This window comes from Neofelis nebulosa, chromosome 18, assembly GCF_028018385.1.
Source record: "Neofelis nebulosa isolate mNeoNeb1 chromosome 18, mNeoNeb1.pri, whole genome shotgun sequence".
Classification (NCBI taxonomy): domain Eukaryota; kingdom Metazoa; phylum Chordata; class Mammalia; order Carnivora; family Felidae; genus Neofelis; species Neofelis nebulosa.
In genome coordinates this window covers 5,592,727-5,612,691 of record NC_080799.1, presented here as the reverse complement: position 1 = coordinate 5,612,691, position 19,965 = coordinate 5,592,727, and the positions used below count along the sequence as shown (strand labels likewise).

General features: G+C 38.7%; 1 protein-coding gene across 2 annotated transcripts in view; it reads left to right on the top strand.

The window, feature by feature from the left end:
• BAIAP2L1 (BAR/IMD domain containing adaptor protein 2 like 1) overlaps window positions 1-19,965 on the top strand; it is a 93,308-nt gene that overhangs the window by 1,666 nt on the left and 71,677 nt on the right. The gene's annotated exons all lie outside the window — the stretch shown is intronic.

Here is a 19,965-nt window from a genome sequence, read left to right as displayed (position 1 = left end):
AGATCTTTCCGATCTGGGATGAGAGATCAGTTTGAGACAGGCAATCAGATGCTCCGAAGTACCTCTGTTTTTTCTCCCACTTTTTCCTTTCACTTTTAGCAATGACTCAGTGGAGGGGCTGTACTCAAGTGAGTTGTAGTGTCACAAATGCCAACCCCAGAGAACTGGGGCAGGATGCAAGAAGTTTGGATTTCATTGTTTGGGTGCAACATATTTGTAGACATGAGGCAGTGTAAACCATTCTCATACTTTGAAAAGTTGTAATACCCTGAACATCAGAGACCAGTTACTTATGGCCTTCCATTCCCAAGTGTCTTAACACATGTTAAAAGCTCACAAATGTTTGTTGATTGACTTTCTTTTAATTTTTTTTTTTTAACATTTATTTATTTTCAAGAGACAGAGTGCGAGTTGGGGAGGGGCAGAGAGAGAGGGAGACACAGAATCTGAAGCAGGCTCCAGGCTCGGAGCTGCCAGCACCGAGCCCGATGAGGGGCTCGAACCCACCAACCGTAAGATCGTGCCCTGAACTGAAGCTAGATGCCCAACTGACTGAGCCACCCAGGTGCCCCTGTTGATTGACTTTAATACCCATTTTTCCGTTAATGTTTTCGTGTCGTGTTTTTTATGTTGAATGGTGGTAAAAGAATTTACAGCTCCAGACAGCAAGTTTATATATAGTCTAGGAGGGGAATGCTGCTGGCTCATGCTTGGGCTATGGTGGAAATGCATAGTGAAATTTTACATTTGCAGGTTTGGTTGAAAGCCTGCAATCCTGCCCCACCTCCTCATTGAGTTCTTCCCCACGCCACCCCTGATGACCAAAACTGAAAACAATTTGAGCTTAATATGGTAAAAATCTGGCAGTGTTGATGATTCTAGTTTTTGTTTTGTTTTGTTTTTTTTGTTTTTTTTAAGAGATTTCCTTTATGTTACCTAACAATCTACAGTGTTTAACTAATGGAAAGATAACCTAACCAGGTGCAGTTACAAAAGCCACCTGCAAATGAGATTTAATGGCTTGCAGCTAGTATGGATTTTAGATTTTTTTTTTTAAATACTCAAATTTCTCCAGCTTTGGAATAAAGGAATAAAATCTTTAGAGAAAGTGGGGGATTATAAAGTAGTGTGACTCTCTGTATGCAGTATTAAGTATCTTTCAGTATTTATTTACATATTTGCTGGGTTTTCTAAAATGTATACTTAGACAAAAGATTATTCCAGACCTATGCTGAATCCCAGGAGGGTGTGTGTTTTACGACTTCACAAACAAATGGTATGATAATAAGCCCCAAAATGTCAAGCAAGGTTACTGTTGCTAATTAGAGTTCCCAAAGATCCCTCCCCTTCTCCGCATAGTATGCCCATAATTTGCCCTCAGTGCTTGCTTGTGATTTTGTGTGATTTTCTGATGAGTACATGCTTTAGTGGTACGAGGAAGAAATACATTTCAAAAAAAACCTTTAATAGTAACCACAACCTTCCTAGAAGTTAGAACTGTTAAAGCGGTAGGAAGTTGAGGAGGGGTGGGTGTGATGTCATCCAGGGCTGTCATACCTGCATTAATCTTGCTAAGCAGCAGTGAAGGGGGGAAATGTTACTTAAAAAGAGGGCGGGAGGGAAGGGACACATAAGTCTTTGTTTAAATGTCCCGGTCTCAGAGAGGCCTGCTCAAACCACTCTTTAAAATTGTAGACAACACCATCCATCTCCCAATCCCACCTAACTTTACCTTTCCCATGAAGTGCTTACTACCTTAGGATATTCTACACAACATATTTATTTTATTCGTTTATCTCTCATCCCCCTCTAACTAAAATGTGAGCTCCCAAAGGAAAGAGCTTGGCTTTGTTATATTCTGAACACTTCTTGTCATGTAGTAGGCATGAGGGTTTGTTGATTATGTGAACATTTATTTGATTTACTTAGTAAACACCTGTACTCGGCCCCCCACCCCCCTTGACACTTTCCATAAAGCATTTGTTTCATTCTAAGTGTACATCAGCCTTCGAGGTGGATATGGATTTTGTTTACTGTTAAGAAACTGAGGCTGACAGTCTAGGGGTGACCAGCATCCACATGCCATTTACCCTGCCAGCCTCCATTCCTCTCCTTTGGGTATAGTGGTTTAGTTTCTAGTGGCCAACAAATGCACAAATCAAATGCCTTTTCATAATTTGGTGACCTAAGATGTCACCAAAGTTTTCTGCCATTTTGTTCATCATCTTTGTTTTTAAAAAAATTTTTTTTATTTATTTTTGAGAGACAGAGAGAGACAGAACGTGAGTTGGGGAGGGGTAGAGGGAAAAGGAGACACAGAATCCGAAGCAGGCTCCAGGCTCTGAGCTGGCAGCACAGAGCCCGATGTGGGGCTCGAACCCACAAACCTTGAGATCATGCCCTGAGCCCAAGTCAGACGCTTAATTGACTGAGCCACCCAGGTGCCGCTCATCATCTCTGTTTTGAATAAAAATTTGTTCAGTAAGAAAATGAGGTTCTTTTATCAGGTGTATATACTAGGTTTTGTCTGTTTAATGGTTTTTTATTTTCTGGACTTGGGTTTAATTGGGACGTGTAAGTGAAAGTCCCTGCCTGGTTGGCTTCCAGAGTGGCCTGTGGTGTATGGGTCTAGCTCATGTGTTTATTGCTGTAGTTATCTGTATACGCTATTTGATATCTTCATCTGTTCCTGTAATGCTTTCTTCAGGTATGCTGAAGGAAAAATGGGATTTGCAGAAGCCCAGACAGCTTGCTCTTGGCTCCATGGTGACTATAAAAGTAGGCAGTAAGAATCAGGTGCCAGGTAGCAGCCGAAAGCGTTGCCAGGTGTCAGTATTAAACTGAACAGCCTGGTATTGTAGCTTTTTGTCCAGTGAAGTGAAAATACAAAGCCAAACCATGGTTGTCTTTTTTTGTCATAACATTTTTCCTGATTGGAAGGAGGTTTTAGAACTAGATTATTAGTTCTATATATTAGAACTATATTAACATTATTGCTATGTAGACAGAGCAGTGTCCTTTATTATGAAGCTTGGCCAGGGGACGCCATTCACAAGTTTCAGGTTGCTTTTGAATTAAAATTTGTGACATTATGCCAGTATTGGGCATTAATTCTTGCTTGGCACTTCTGTTGTAATGAGCCACAGGCAGACCTGCAGGGGAAACCTAATGTGCATGGAATGTCAACAAATTGGATTTTTGGTTTTATCACCAGTCCACACGGCTATTTATTCTGTAATTTAAAAGCAAAAATTATCGTAAAAGTTGCATAAACATTGATTTAACTTACCTGTTGACGTTTGCAAGTATATTTTTTATTTCCTAAACTTTTTATTGAACTGTAATACATGTGTCGAAAGGTGTGCTTTGGTGTATATAGCTAATAAAACCATCACGAAGTGAACACATGAGTATAACTAGCACCCAGATCAAGATGCAGACCATGCCCAGCCCCCCTTGAAGGCCCTTTCATGCCCCCTTTCCTCTGTGCTCCCTCCAAGATAACTTCCTTAACTTCTAACAGCACTGATTAGTTTGGCCCATTTTGTCTTCTTTCACCCAGTGTGTTTGTAAGATATGCCCATGGCGGAGTAATTGTAGTTAGTTCATTCTTTTTACTGTGTAGTATTGCACTGTGTGAATGTATCAAGGTTTATCTATTCTCCTGAGGGGCGTTTGGATTGTTTTCCAACTACTCCAGGGTATTATGAATAGTGCTGCTATGAACATTCTAATACATGTCTAATGGGCATAGGCCCTCATTTCTCTTGGATATATACATGGGAGTAGAATTGCTGAGTTATAAAGTATTTGAATATTTAGCGTTGGTAGAAACCACCAAGCAGTTTTCCGAAGTGGTTGTACCAGAGTTCCAGTAGCTCATCCTTGGCAACAATTGATATTTTCTTTGCCTTTAATTTTGGCCACCCTGATGGGTGTATGCAAATAAAATGTTAAAATTCAAAACAAAACCATTTGCTCCAAGTTTGCGGGTTGGATGTCTGCAGCCGAAGCAGAAGCCTGACTCCCTGGGAGATTTTTAATGTCAGAAAGTAGAACCGAGGACCTAGGAAATGTGGGTCTGAGAGAGGGCCATACAACTGTGGTATTGAGTAGAGTAAAACATAAATGTATTAGGCTATAAAACTATCATAGTTGCGCACATCAAAAAGTTTTATTTCATAAGGGGTTTTGAGGGCATAGGTGAGCCATGTTTTAACCAACTTTCCGTATGCTGGAAGAGGGGGTGCAGAGTTATGATTAATTGAATTTTCATGCTAATTTGAGGGTTTTTCTTTTAATTTTTAATGTTTTCTATTTATTTTTGAGAGAGAAACGGAGCATGAGCAGGGTAGGTGCAGAGAGGGAGAGGGAGACACAGAATCCAAAGCAGGCTCCAGGCTGTCATCACAGTGCCTGACGCAGGGCCCGAACCTAGGAACCGTGAGATGATGACCTGAGCCAAAGTCAGATGCTTAGCTGACTGAGCCACCCAGGTGCCCTGTTATTATGAGTGTTAACGAGAATAACTTTTCTTTTTGTGTAACTTTTCTTGAAAATGTACCTACTTTACTATTATAGGTGCAATAGACTAGTTTTTACTTTTTATTTTTTTATTTTAGAGAGCATGCAAGCAGGGGAGAGGGGCAGAGGGAGGGAGAGAGAATCTTAAGCAGGCTCCATGCTCAGCTCATAGCCCCATGTGGGTCTCCATCCCACGACCCTGGGATCGTGACCTGAGTTGAAATCAAGAGTCAAATGCTCAACTGACTGAGCCACCCACGCGTCCCTAGACTAGTTTTTAAAAAAGAATTTCAGTGAGTTACAGTAAGAGGTTTGAAGACTAGGACTTTCTAAAGGAAATGACACTTTTGAGTCTTTTTCCTCCACCTGGTTTGTTCATGCGTGAGAACAAGTCCCCCAAATCATACTTCTCAGCATTTCCCACATTCATATTTTATTTATTTATGTGTATGTGTTGGCTTTAATTTCAGAGGCTTCTTAAAGCTGTATTTTTCAGATACTAGAAAATTTCCAAGATTTCTGTGAGGATTCGCACTGGAAGTAAAAGTCACCTGGGATCCCACAACGCAGAGATAACATTGTCGACTCTCACTGTCACTCTTTTCAATATTTTCCAGTCCATCTTGGTGTCAGTATTCTATGCCTCACCAGTTTGATGACTCCACAGTACTCCATTCTTCAACAATTTATCGATCCAGTCCCCTTTTACTGGACATAAGATTGTTGCCAGCACTTTGCTGTTAAAGCACTGTAGCAAGTATCATTGTAGGTAAAGCTTTGCACAAATCCGTGATGTTTTCCTTAAGCTGAATGTCCAGAAGGGAGTTGTGGGTCAAAGGTTAGGTACATTTTAAAGCATATTTGCTACACATTGCAAAATGCCCTCCAGAAGAACATGCCCCAAATTATGCTTAATCTGATTGTTTGAGAATGCACCTTCCTTAACCCTAACCAATTAAGTAGGTCTTTTAAAGTCACTTCCTTTTTTATAACCTATACAGGGTTTTTGCTTTTTGCCTTTAGTAAGACCAGTATAGCTATAATGTATAGTAGCTTATGGACATTGGCCAGGACGAGACCTGAGATTTCATGTCTTCCACTATTGGGTATAATTTCCCCAATTAACTTTGTACTTATAGATGTGTACAGAATAATTACATCTCTGTGGCTCTTCAAGCCTGTGTACTTTTGTTCTTATTTTCCTCAGCCTTGATTTTATATTTCTATTTATGTTTTCCAAAACTTGAGTCTGTTTTTCAGTTTTATTATTTTAGGGACTGGGTTCTGGTTTTAAGAGCTGCCTCAAATCTTTGTGGATAAAGGTGAGACTTGTGTAAATGAGATAAAAAGTTTCTGGTTCCTCTTTCAAAAGTAAATTAAAAATATTACCAGAACGTGTTTCCAATCCAGGGAGCAAAACAAATGAGCACCCCTCAGAGATCTGATTACTCACAGCCTTGGAGAGCTACATATGCTTTAAGTAGAACAGCCTGTGGGTGAAGATACCCTCAGATTTGTTGCTTACCCTTTTTATTTATATGGGGATTAGAGATTAAAAAGTCCTTAAGCCATAGCAATTTCTTCACCAAAAATACCCAAGTATAGTTGAGGTTAAACTCTAGGGCAGGGGGAGGGAAATTTTTACTTATCACTTACACTCTACCTTCTAGAGTGTTTATATTTTCTTTACATGAGTAGATTACTTTTATAATTTTAAGCTTAAAACAGAAATTGACATACCATTTTCATGGGTGAAAAGTTTTTGAGAACTAAGCTAAAATGTGCCATTTTCTACCTCTGTTTTGGAAATTAGCCTTTCATAGGTAAACCTAATTTAAAGTCTCATCGTTTTTCTTTTAATTACTACTTATGGGAGTATATTTTTAACGTTTACTAACCTGAGACATGAGGGCAACAGAAAAAGAATTCAGCAAAACTGAGAACCCCAAATTCCAGTTCTTACAACTATCTTTAAGCATCTTATGCCTGATGTTGCAAGCAGTTGATCCCTTTCAAGGTGCAGCTGTAGCCTTGAAAGGTATGAAAGCTGTAATAAGGATGAGAAAAGGTGCAAAAGTGGTAATAACCTGTCAAAAGTAAGTAGCGATAAAAGTTGATTAGAAACACAGATGATTAGAAACACATTGTTAGAATAACAAACATGAAAAAGGTTGGAGTTGGTGGTCAGATCTCAGATGACAAGTCTGACTGCTAGTCACCGAAAGTGTGTCTCTTTGGACTTGAGGATGGAACAGCTCCATCCTGAGTTAGGAGGGAAGCCCCTGCCTGTGTGCAGGAGGCAAGAGGTGTGCAGGACACAACCCTGCTCACCTTCATATTCTTACCAGGTACACATGTCTGAGACCTAAGCTAGTAGAACAGTCTGTTTCTGACTACAGAGAAAAGAAAATCAGGAAAATCACAATGATAATTCCTTTTACTTAAACACTGTGCTATATGTATATATATATATATCTTGCATGTTTTACTGACTAAGCCAGCCAGGCACTCCTGTATATCTATCTATCTGTATCTATGTTTTCTTTAATATTAATGGATTTAATTGACCAAATGGTATATTTTATCATGGGCTTCATCTTATATTTGAAGAAGCTTAAGGTACAGGACACCGACTGTGTCTGACAGTAGAATATATTTCTAAATGTGTAAAGACACTTAAAAAAATTTTTTTAATGTTTATTTCTGAGAGAGAGACAGAGACAGAGACAGAGACAGACCATGAGCCAGGGAGAGTGCAGAGAGAGAGGGAGACACAGAATCCCAAGCAGGCTCTAGGCTCTGAGCTGTCACCACAGAGTCCGATGGGGGCTCAAACCCACAAATCTCAAGTATCGTGACCTGAGCCGAAGTCAGATGCTTAAGGGACTGAGCCGCCCAGGCTCCCCTAAACACACTTTAAACATGCAAGACATTGTTCTATTAGGACATGCATCCAATTGTTGCACTCTTTGAGAAGACAGCTTGATATTCAGCTAACGCATCCATTTGCCTTATCCCAGATTTTTATATGTACTCAATGTCATGTTACTCCATTTGACCTCGTGCTTCAGTTTTCTCATCTGTAAATAAGGATGATAATTGTACCTACCTCATGTGCTTATTGTGCAGACTGAACATTGTAACACAGAAAGCTTTTAGAACAGTGTTGTTAGTAGCAGTAGCATATATTTACTGGAGTATTATCACTATAAGAGCATTGATTTTCATCTATTTTGTTTACTGCTTATCTCCAGTATCTAGTAGAGTGACTGACACATAGGCAGAGCTGAGTAAATATTTGATAAAAGAATAGTGTTGAAATTATTGGTACAAATTTTTCTGTCAGTGAGCTATATACTTCTTGAGGGTTTTGGGTTTTTTTTTTTTAATTTTTTAATCTCTTATTGTGCTGGTGCATAGTAAGAACTCAAAACAATTTTTGAATAAATACTGAAGACCTATGCTTATCACGCAGTTGTAGCTAAAATCCTCACTTTGGGGGCCAGTGGGACTGAGATAGCACTGGTAATAATAGCTACAATGTTTTGAGCATCTGTTATGTATGTGCCAAGCTTATTACCTACATTCACTCTTCACCTGTTTTCTTAGGCACCACAGTTGTGCCAAGCACTGTGGTTACCACTAGGACCCACAATGAAGAAAAAAAGTCTGTGCTTTTCTAGAGTTTATAGCTTATGACAGGTCAACAGCACCAGGGTTTTAGTCTCTCCAGCATTTCATCTCTACCTTGGTTTGCCCAGTATCATCAATTCTGTTTCCTTGTTCCTTCCCCACCCTCTCTCCCAGCGAGGTCCTGCCTTTACCAGTTCAATTCTTTGGACTTTGTTTTGTCTTGGTATTGGAAGAAAGGAAAAAAATAAATGCATGTGTGGATTAAGTTCAAGAGGAGGTTTTTTTTTTTTAATTTTTTTTTTAACGTTTATTTATTTTTGAGAGAGAGAGTACAAACGGAAGAGGGGCAGAGAGAGAGGGAGACACAGAATCCGAAGCAGGCTCCAGGCTCTGATCTGTCAGCACAGAGCCTGATGTGGGGCTCGAACTCACGAACCGTGAAACCATGACCTGAGCCAAAGTCGGATGCTTAACCGACTGAGCCACCCAGGTGCCCCATCAAGAGGAGTTTTTAAGGCAAGTTTTAAGAAGTCTTGGAAAGTTGGGTTTAAGAGAGAAGTAGATGAGAAACAAAATGAAAAAATTAGAAGTTTTGATTCCCCTCACTGTTATCTGAGAACTACATGTAATGAATTTGAACTATTTGTTTTTTAATTTTTTTTTAACATTTTATTTTGAGAGAGAGAGAGACAGACCACAAGCAGGGGAGGGGCAGAGAGAGAGTGGGAGAGAGAGAGGGAGACACAGAATCCAAAACAGGCTGCAGGCTCTAAGCTGATGCGGGGATCGAACCCATGAACCATGAGATCATGACCTGAGACTAAGTCAGACGCTCAACAGACTGAGCCACCCAGTCGCCCCTGAACTATTTGTTTTTTAAATATTTATTTTGAGAGAGAGAGAGAGAGAGAGAGAGTGTGTGTGTGTGTGTGTGTGTGTGTGCGCGCACACACATACACAAGAAGAGGGGCAGAGAGAGAGGAAGAGAGAGAATCCCAAGTAGGCTCTGTCGGGGCTCCATCTCCTGAACTGTGAGATCATGACCTGAACCGAATCAAGAGTCAGATGCTTAACTGAGCCACTCGGGTGCCCCAAACTTGAACTGTTTTTAAATTATTTTAGGTTTTTGAACAATATTTCTCAGATTGCAAGGGCTGCAGTTTTAATGCAAAACAGAATGATCCATCTCACAGGGTCTGGGTGAGGGAAATTCAACTAGAATTATTCCAGATACAATGTAAGAGTAGCATTTAGAAAGAACTAGCAAACTAAAAAGAGAATGTCACTTGCTGTATGAAATCAGCAATTTACTTTGATCTAGTAAAGTTCCTGTAACCTATTGAGTACTGAAGACTTTCTAAACAAATGTGACTCAGCCCATGAGAAATTCTTTCCTGTAAATTCATTGCTTGATTTTTACTCCATGATACACCTTTCCAAAAACAATAAGTAGGCAGGTAAGAACACTTAACCAAACAGTCTAGTGTGCTCTCTAGCCTTCAAAGTATATGTCTGTTGACAGCTATTTTAAACCCAGTAAGCTAATCATCACTGTTTCCTTATTATATACCATTTATCTGTGATAAAGTTGTATATTTCTAAGTGATATTCAAATAATATTAAAGATGTCTGCATTTCTTATTTTCACATGTCAATCTGAATTGCCTTGGTGTTTTTTTGATACCTAATCGGTCTCCCTATTAGATCATGTGTTTTCAAGGGCAACACATGTGTTGGACACATCTGTGTGTCCAGCATAGGACTGAGTTCATTGTAAGTATATAATAAAGATTCAACACATGTATAGTTGTTTCAAAGACCCAAACACGAGAAGGACTTTAAAGAGTTAGTGGAACGAAGCCTAAGTACATGTTATCTTGTACTTTCCATGATACCCTTCCTGCCCCCCACCATAGGAAAATACCAGAAGAGAGGCCCATTTTCAGATTCCGATTGAGAGTTATGTAATAGTCATCTTGGTACTGTGGCTTTAGGGAAGATTGTGTTTCCATTCTTTGAAACAAGAACATGGACCTCTGTGAACCAAGCAAAAATGGATCCTGATTTCATTTACTTCAGTCTCCCAGGTACTACTCCCTCACACGTGTAAGGTCCAAAAGTTGCTTGGATTCTCGGGCATGGTCCCCAGGTCCCCTGTCAACTGAAGCCAGTGTGGGCCAAACATTGTTACAGTGTCTGATAGGTTGCTCATTGCCAAGGCTAGGAATGTGTGCTTTCATTCCTGGAAACTTTCTTGGCACTGCCAAGAAATCCAAAACTATATGGAGTTATAGCACCTGTTGGACCTTGGACCCAGGATAATCATCTGCACTTAAACTATAAGGAAAGGTGGTTTCAAATAATTCTAGGTAAATGTAAAACTTTTGTTTAGTATTTAAAATAGAATGAAACTTTGTAGTGTTGAAAGGATTCAGGCCATTACTTTCTCTTAAAGTTGTTTTATCAAGGATGGTTATGAACTCAAGTTGCCCTCCACACTTAAACAAAACAGTTGAATACCTAAATTCTTATACTAAATTACTGGGTGGGATAGCTCTGGGACTTACTTTTCATGATAGGCTTGATAAGCTCATCAAAAAGTTTGAACAGTTATAGAACCCACTTCTTACTTTCTCCCGCCAGTGCAGGATCTTTTTGTTTTGCTTAACTGTGCTTTTGCTTCAGAACAATTCTTGCTGTCTAAATGAGTAGTGACTAGAGAAAGTGGTGTTTGTCAGAGAAATTTGTTTCTTTAAACAATGAACTGAAAGGTCATGGAGATGTGATTGCTTCTAGTAGTGTATCTTAAGAGGGAACAATACATAATTTTCTGGATGATCACACTGGTTCTCATCACTTGGTTGGGTCTTAAGGAGCTCTAATAGGTGCTCTCAGAACAGTCAGAGAATATTCTTCCGGGAGAAGATAAGCCCAAAGAGATGGCCTGGTGCTTTGCTTATCACTGGCCCATTAGCTTTTCTTGTTCACGTCATGTTGCAAGGGATGGAGCCTTGTAACCTTGGGGGTTTCATGGCTTCATTTCTAGCATGCCCTTTGCACTTTGAAGGACTGCTTTTATAGAAATACTTATAAACCAAAGTCTGGATTATGGATGAAGAAAGGAAAGGAAGAATGAAGGCAAAGCAACGTTTAAATCCTAGCAAAACTTTCATAGGGAATTTTCTCTGTGTGCTAAAGATTTCCTATGAAACTACCCTTACAGGAAGACACAGAAAAGACTTTTTTTTGCCTGGAGAAACATTTGCAAAACTCCTTCCCCAATCATAGCTGGAAAGATAGCTGCTAATCCAGCAGGAGATTTATCTCAAAATAGCTGGGTTATCTTTTTCTAGTAATGGGTCTAATTGATTTTCACTCTAGGAAGGGAAGTTGCTGCTGACAGCTACATGGGTATAAGTGCTTAGAGGCCAGTAGCACTTTTCTGGGTGGTTCTGGACCAGTGTTCACAAAGTGGATGGCCTGCACCTCAGTACATCTGGCTCTCTGTGGACAGGCTAGTTAGAAACAACCAAGGAGTGAGTGGACACATAGCTTTGTGGCATTCCGTAGCATTAAGGATTTAAAGCATGAGCCCTTAATAGCCTGGAACATTATGTTTTTGTTATTACTCTTCCTTTAAAAAAAGAAAACAAACAACTTAATCTAAGTGTTATTTATAAAGTATAAAATTCACTCATTGTAAATGTAGAATTCAGTGATTTTTTTTGGTAAATTTAGTAAATTTATAGAATTTGCAACCATCGCCACAATCCAATTTTAAACATTTTATTCATCAGCCCCAGAAGGTCGTTTGTGACCATTGCCATCATTCCTCCTTCTCATCCCCAGCCCCAGACAACCTCTAATATGTTTTTTGTCTCCATAGATTTGTCTTACTAGATATTTCACATAAACCGAGTCCTATAATATATGGTCTTTTGTGACTTGGTTTTTTCCACTTAGCATGATGTCGCTACATGTTATAGTGTGTTTTGGTGCTTTATTTCTTTTTATGGCTTAATAATATTCCATTTGTGGATGTACCATGTTTGTTTATCTGTTCACCAGTTGGACATTTGGGATATCTCTTGCAAGGTACTTTTTTAAGGGCCACATTACTGCTTAATACTTAAAAAGTAATTTAAAAATCAACTTGGAGAAACATAAGTTTGGGAAGTCAGAATTCACAAGGGAAGCCCTGGCATTTTCAGATTTTGTAAGCCTGCTATGACTTAGTAAGCGTAGGGGAGAGCCTTACAGCTTTTGTGACCTTCAGTTGGAGCTGTTACTTTGAGCTAAAGAAGGTGCAGGCAGTGTATGACCTCACACCTGATTTTCACAACTCATTGGCCCACTGGGTCATTGTGTCTGTTGCAGTATGTTCAGATGAACTGAGGGCATGTTGTGTAGCTGATTCATCCATGAGCACATATATCTCTTATATAACAACAACAACAACAACAACAACAACAACAATTGAAAACTGCTGTTGATGAGTACATTTTGGACATTAGATGGTCCAGGCACTGTTCTTGATGCTACAGATCTCCCTTGGCCTTAATTTACATGCATTTCTTACTAAGGAAACAGTAAATAGATTGGTAATATCATGTGAGTTAGTGATCAGCCTTTTGAAGGAAGAGAAGCAAGGAACGGAGCCAAAGAGAGAAGGAAAATAGAGGTGCTACCAGACATGGTGGGAGGCAAGTGGAGGAAAGTGTCTCTGAGAGGGTTGGCGCTGAGAACTGGTAGACATGTATCTAGGAAGAGAGCCTTCAGGCAGGAGAGCAAATACAAAATAGCTCTGGTGGGAATGGGTTTGGTGTGTTCAGATAACAGCCTGGAGGCCGTTGTGCCTGGAGCACAGTGATTGGGGGCAGGGAAGGGGGTGGCCAGAGCCAAACCTGCTTAATTATATGAAGTATCCAGGCTTTTGGTGCCCTACCCTGCTGTTAAATGGATAAACTCTCTGATGACCTTAAATCTATGTAGACCTGAGAGTTGAGGATGAAACCATTGCAATATACTAGTTAACTACCTTTCATTGTTTCTCCTCTCCTGCTCGGATATTTCCAGTTATGGGTACTTTTTTATTGCTGACAGGGGAGGCAGTTAAAGTGCTTTTTAAAAAGGTACTGTTTACAGGGCACCTGGGTGGCTCAGTTGGTTGAGTTTCTGACTTCAGCTCACATCATGATCTCACGGTTCGTGAGTTTGAGCCCCACGTTGGGCTCTGGGCTTACAGCTCAGAGTTTGGAGCCTGCTTGGATTCTGTCTGTCCGTCTGTCTGTCTGTCTGTCTCTCTCTCTCTGCCTCTCCCCTGCTCACGCTTTGTTTCTCTCTTTCAAAAATAAATAAACATTAAAAAAAAATTTAAAGTTACTGTTTTTCACTCATCAGGTAGGAAAAAACTGTGGCAACACTAAGTGTTGGTGAGTGTGTGGTAAGATAGTGCTTTCATACAGTGGTTGTGGGAGCACCCATTGCTACAGCCGCTTTCTCTAAAGTATATTGTGGTATATAACAAAATTGAGAAATCTGTCACATACTCTATGCCTCAGCAATTCTGTTTCTAGGTAATTTCTTACCTGTGTAGTACAAGGAGACATGTACAGTCCCTTGCCACATACTTCATATTAGCCAAAACTCATAAGCCCATCTAAATGCTACTCAGTAGAGGAAATAAATTGGCTTACTTGATTGTGAGGGCTGGGAAGTCTGAAATCTGTAGTGTAGGCAAGCAGAATATCGTCTTCCTCAGAAGACCTTAGTTTTATTCTTGAAGGCTTTTTGAGTGATTAAAGGAAGCCTACCCTGATTATTGAGGATAGTACTTAAACTGGTTGTAGATGTTAACCATATCTATAGAATTCCTTCACAGCAACACCTAAATTAGTACCTAATTTACTAACTGTTATGCAGACACCTAAAACTAACAATCACAATGGGATACCATGCAGACTTAAAGTAGTAGAATAAACTCAGTCAATATGTAACCAGGTGGGCAGGTCTCAGGAACATAACATTGAATTAAAAAAAAAAAAAAGTAAGAGTGAAATGTATTATGATACCATTTATTTTATTAAAATGTACAAAACAAAATTATGTATCAGTCAGGACTAAATATATGTATATGTAAAAGTATAAAATATGAGTTAGAAAATTAACAGCATTCTTAATTGATGGTTCCCTCTGGGGAGAAGAAAGTCAAGAGATACAAGATTTGGCTGGGGTGGTTAAAAACATCCGGTGGTTTTGTAATATTTTAATTCCTTTACACTAAAGAAAATCAGTATGATAGTGTCAACCATTATTCTTGTGAGGACTATAGGTAGTTGAGGAATCTTCTTTTTCTTTACTTTTTTTTTTTCTTTAAAAAAAATTTTTTTTTAACGTTTATTTATTTTTGAGACAGAGCATGAACAGGGGAGGGGCAGAGAGAGAGGGAGACACAGAATCTGAAACAGGCTCCAGGCTCTGAGCTGTCAGCCCAGAGCCCGACGCGGGGCTCGAACTCATGGACCGCGAGATCATGACCTGAGCCGAAGTCGGCCGCTTAACCGACTGAGCCACACAGGCGCCCCAACTTTTTCTTTTTCTTAAGGGAAAGAAAAGAAGGTCAAATATTTGTTTGCCCGGGTAGAATTGGTCAATATTGGTTTAATTCTTCTGCTATTAGAATATTTTATTAATAAAAAATCAGGAGTAATATCACAAGAAATCCTCTAAAAAGAAAAAGAAAACATTGTAGTCTCCCATAATTTCTCACACTAAAATAATGCTCTGTTATACAACCATTTTCAACTTATACGATTGCACAATTCACTTCGAGGAATTGTATTGAGACCTGAGGGGTGAGCGCAAAGGTTAGCAGGGAGGCTGCCTGGGCCTGACCTTTGCGATCTTCAGCAAAGTTTTTATTTTATTTATTTAGTTTTAAATATTTATTTATTTATTTTGAGTGAGAGAGAATCCCAAGCAGGCCCAACACGGGACTCGATCCCATGAACCCAAACCGTGAGATATGACGTGACCCAAGCTGAAATCAAGAATGGACGCTTAATTGACTGAGTCATGCAGGCACCCCTTCAGCAAGGTTTTTAAATTTAGCATCTCAAAGCTTTGGTGTGTCATCCATAAAATGATGATAATAATAATCATGTTGTTAGGATCTAATGAAACAGCCCATGTAAAACATGGGCACAGAGCCTGAAATATAGTAGCACTCCATAAATACCAAATTTATCTCACCTAGGAAAAAAAGAATAAAATATTCTCAACTGAATAGAAGAAATAATAACACCTTCGATTTCCTTTGTATCCCACACTTTTCTAGAGTATTTTATATTCATGGTCTCTCTCATCCTGATGTGACCCTTCAAGGTAGAATAGCCAGTATCATTTATTTTCATATTACAGAGAGGAACTGAGGTATCTGGAGAAATGGGAATGTTCATCCACTTGAAGAGTTGACTAATATTTTAGAGCTTTTGTCTTGCAATATTAATTATTACAATTGATTCAGTGTGCACTAAGTACCACGTGCTTGGAAGAGCACATAAGTGTTGCATAAATACTACTTAATATCTCATTGAATCTTCATACTCCTCATGAAGTCCAAATTATCATTATTTCCATTTTATAGAAGAGAAGATTGAGGGGCGCCTGGGTAGCTCAGTCAGTTGGGCGTCCGACTTCAGCTCAGGTCATGATCTTGCGGTTCGTGGGTTCAAGCCCCATGTCGGGCTCTGTGCTGACAGCTCAGAGCCTGGAACCTGTTTCAGATTCTGTGTCTCCCTCTCTCTTTGACCTTCCCCCGTTCATGCTCTGTTTCTCTCTGTCTCAAAAATAAATAAACGTTAAAAAAAAAAAAAAAGAAGAGGAGATTGAGCCTTAGCGAGGTGGTGATGTGATTTCCCCAATTTTTTTTTCAGTTTTTTTTCATCCAGCGTTAACCGGGCCCATTGCTACTGGAATGCATGTTACAAATTAAGATAATACAAATCGATAGATAATGCAAGTTAGAAGCTAGTAGCATAGATAGATAATACAGACTGAAGGGGAACAAAAACACTATTCATGTTTGATAGGAAGCATTTCTGTGTTTTACATATTTGAATCTTGACTATTTCTGCTGTAACTTAATACTTCAAACAGAATATCTCCGTTGTCTTATTTTCCTTCACTTGGCTTGTGCTCCCCATTGAAGATGGATATGAAAACATGACTCTTCTGACCATCTATTAGTCTATAAGCAGCTGCTTTTTTGCCAAATTTACTCACTAATATCTTCCCTAAAGGCAGGGGACATAATCAAATACTTTTGTTAGTCCAGGAATGGTGGCTTCCAACAACACAAGGAAGGGATAAGTAAAATTTTCTACAAATGATGTCTATCTAGAAGTATTCTCAAACAGTTAATCCTTATTAACAGATAATCTTGTCACATGAAATGAGAATGTGCCTTAATTAGTTTAAGCATTTGTGACATTACTGGATTAATTTGTATGAGATTATATAAAATGGCATTGAAACTTTCAAGGGTAAATATGTTACCTGAAGAACATTATAAAACTCCCTATTTACTTAGAGATTCTTAAATCACTTTTAAAAGCTTATTCCAGTGTAAATATTACCCACAATTTTCAACTGAGAAAAATAAAGCACTGATATATCAAATAATTTGTCCTTGGTCATGTAGAGAATTGGAAAAAGAAACGTAAACTAATTCTTAGAAATTTAAAGTCAGCTCAGTTTATCTGGCTAGTCATAATTGAATTAATGTATGCTTCATTGTCTTTAGTTCCATGTTGGTAAAGGTAATTGTTTTTTTTTTTTTAAATGAAGGAAAAATCTAAATGGTGAGGAAGCTAAAACCTTCACAAGATTATATAATTCATTTTAAAATTATGATCTGTCGCTCCACAGTAGGCAGAGGAAATGTATGAGATAAATGGGCCAGCTAGAAATCTGGTGGAAAGTGTGTGGTTTATTCCTCAGCATTTTATTTGGAACAGCTAACCATTAATTCTCCAATGCTGCTTATTGAACTTTGGTGCTAGAACCAACTCCTCTTCCTGAGACTCAGCCCAAGTAGAACAGTGATATTGCCAGTTATTTTAGCTTAGACTATCCATATTGCTCTCTGAATGGAAATGAAACTCATTCTGATGGAAACTGGTTTGGCAAATTATCCTCCTTGCCAGGCAGTAACTGAGCTTTTGTTATTGATTGTAACAAAATAGTGTTTCTTGGACGTTTTTTTTTTGTTTTGTTTTGTTTTTATACTTGGTATTTAAACCTTTTATTTTTAGTGCCAAACTTAAAATGGATTTGTTCATTACTGCTGGTGATTTTCTCTAAATCTTAGGCCATGTGAACAATTCAGGTCTTAATAAACCTTAACACACCATATGACCTTTGACCCAACGACTGCCCTCTCAAAAAAATGTGGGACCCATCCAGTTCACAAAGATATCCACTGCTACTTATAAAACTTTACAGATTGTGGAGTACAAAGGCAGCACTGCTTTTTTGTTCCTGAGTTTAAAAATACATGTACTTCAGCTAAAATAACTAGATTAATGGCCAAGAGCCAGGGTAGAAATGGATTTTCCACTGTTCAAGGGGGCCAAAGTTTCCGGGAAAAATTTCTGTAGCTGAACTTAAATAATAAGAAATTGAAGTGTATGTTAAACTTTCGAGCCTAAAAACTCTTGTATTGTTTTCTCTGAAGCTTATTGTAGTCCTAAGTCTTATGAGTTAACTTTTTTCCCCAGTAGAATCATTTGGATGGTTGGTTTATGCTTGGGTGTTAATTTTGGAAGTTCTCATTAATTCATTGTTTTTGATATTTTAAGATAGGAGTTATATGTAAACATTTCAGGAATTATATCAAGAAATCAAATTATATTTTCCTCTTATTTGGCTTAGCTGAACTAAGAATAATCTTAAGAAAAAACACAGATCTGGGCTTCTTTTTAATGACTGTATTCTAGTAGACAGAGTTAGCTCTGCATCTGTTTCCTTATATTCTTACCCCTCCAAACTCAGCCTCATAAGTTTATTATAAGAATTTTAAATGATGTTTTTAAAGTTTTATCTTTAATTTTTTTTTTTTAATGTTTATTTTTGAGAGAGAGAGAGACAGAGCATGAGTGAGGGAGGGGCAGAGAGAGACACAACCCAAAGCAGGCTTCAGGCTCTGAGCTGTCAGCACAGAGCCCGATGGAGGGGCTTGAATTCACAGGCCAAGAGATCATGACCTGAGCTAAAGTTGGACGCTTAACTGACTGAACCACCCAGGTACCCCAAGTTTTATCTTTTTATTAGAACTTACATTCTTGTTGTCCAGACTTAGTCTCTTAAGATTATTATAAGAATTTTGAAAGAGATATTGAAAAGTAGCTTTATCCTTTTATTAAAAAGCAATTATTTTCCAATAAAGTTATTAGATTTTAAAAAGTACCAAAATCTCATATATTGCTGATGGGAATGTAAAATGGTACAGGCACTCTGGAAAATAGTTTGGCAGTTTCTTATAAAGTTAAACATATACCTACCACATGACGCAGCAATTGAACTCCTAGGTATTTATCCTGGAGATATGAACACTTACGTTTACACAAAAATCGGTATGTGATTGTCCATATCAGGTTTATTTGCAATTGCCAAACACTATAAACAACCAAAATGTTCAACGGGTAAATGTATAAATAAACTATGATACATCTGTACTGTGGAATACTACTAGCCAAAAAAAGGAATAAACTATTAATACACCCAACAAGTTGGATGGTTCCTAAGGACATTGTGTGGAGTGAAAAAGCCAGTCTCAGAGGTCACATACTGTATGATTCATTTGTATAATATCTTCACAATGACAAAATTAGAGTGATTGAGATTGGTGGAGAGGGTGTGACTGTAAAGGGGTAGCATGAGAGAGATCACTGTGTTAGTGGAATGGTTCTGTACTGTATCTGTGGTGATGGTCACACAAGTCTATACTTGTGTTAAGATTTCATAGACACAATGCACTTTCCCCCCTCAAAATGAGTGATATAAAAACTGGTAAATACAGGGGTGCCTGGGGGACTCAGCCGGTTAAGCATCCCACTCTTGATTTCCGCTCAGGTCATGTTCTCATGGTTCATGAGATCGAGCTGCACATCAGGCTGTGTGCTGGCAGTGCGGAGCCTGCTTGGGATTTTCTCCCCCTCTCTCTGCCCTGCCCCTGCTCATGGACTTCTCTCTCTCAAAATAAATAAATAATAAAAACATTTAAAAAAACAAAAACAAAAACAAAAACAAAAGAAGCTTACAGAAAAAACCTGGTAAATACAAATGAAGTCTGCGGTTTAGTTAAGCGTTGTACCAATATCAGTTTCCTTGTTTTGATAATGTACCATGGTTATATAAGTTACTGTCAGTGGAAAAGCATATGTGAGAACTCTCAGTACAGTTTTTATAGCTTCTTGTGAATCTTGAACAATTTCAAAATAAGCCTAAAAACAAAACAAGGGAATTGAGAAAAGAGGGTAGAAATAGCAGCTATGGCTTTAGATCCCTGTGATCCGGTATTGAGACTTAGATCTTTCAGAGAGACTGGTATGGGAGTCATCTTTGGCTTTGGGGCTTTATGGCTGCTGGTTGTAAATGAGGCTCAAACAGATGACTGGCTTCAATAACACAGGATGAGTGGACTTCCAGTTAAATACAGCAGATTGACCCTGAGGTTTTTCTTCTAAGAATACATGGAAATGATGGGGCGCCTGGGTGGCTCAGTCATTTGAGCATCCAACTTTGGCT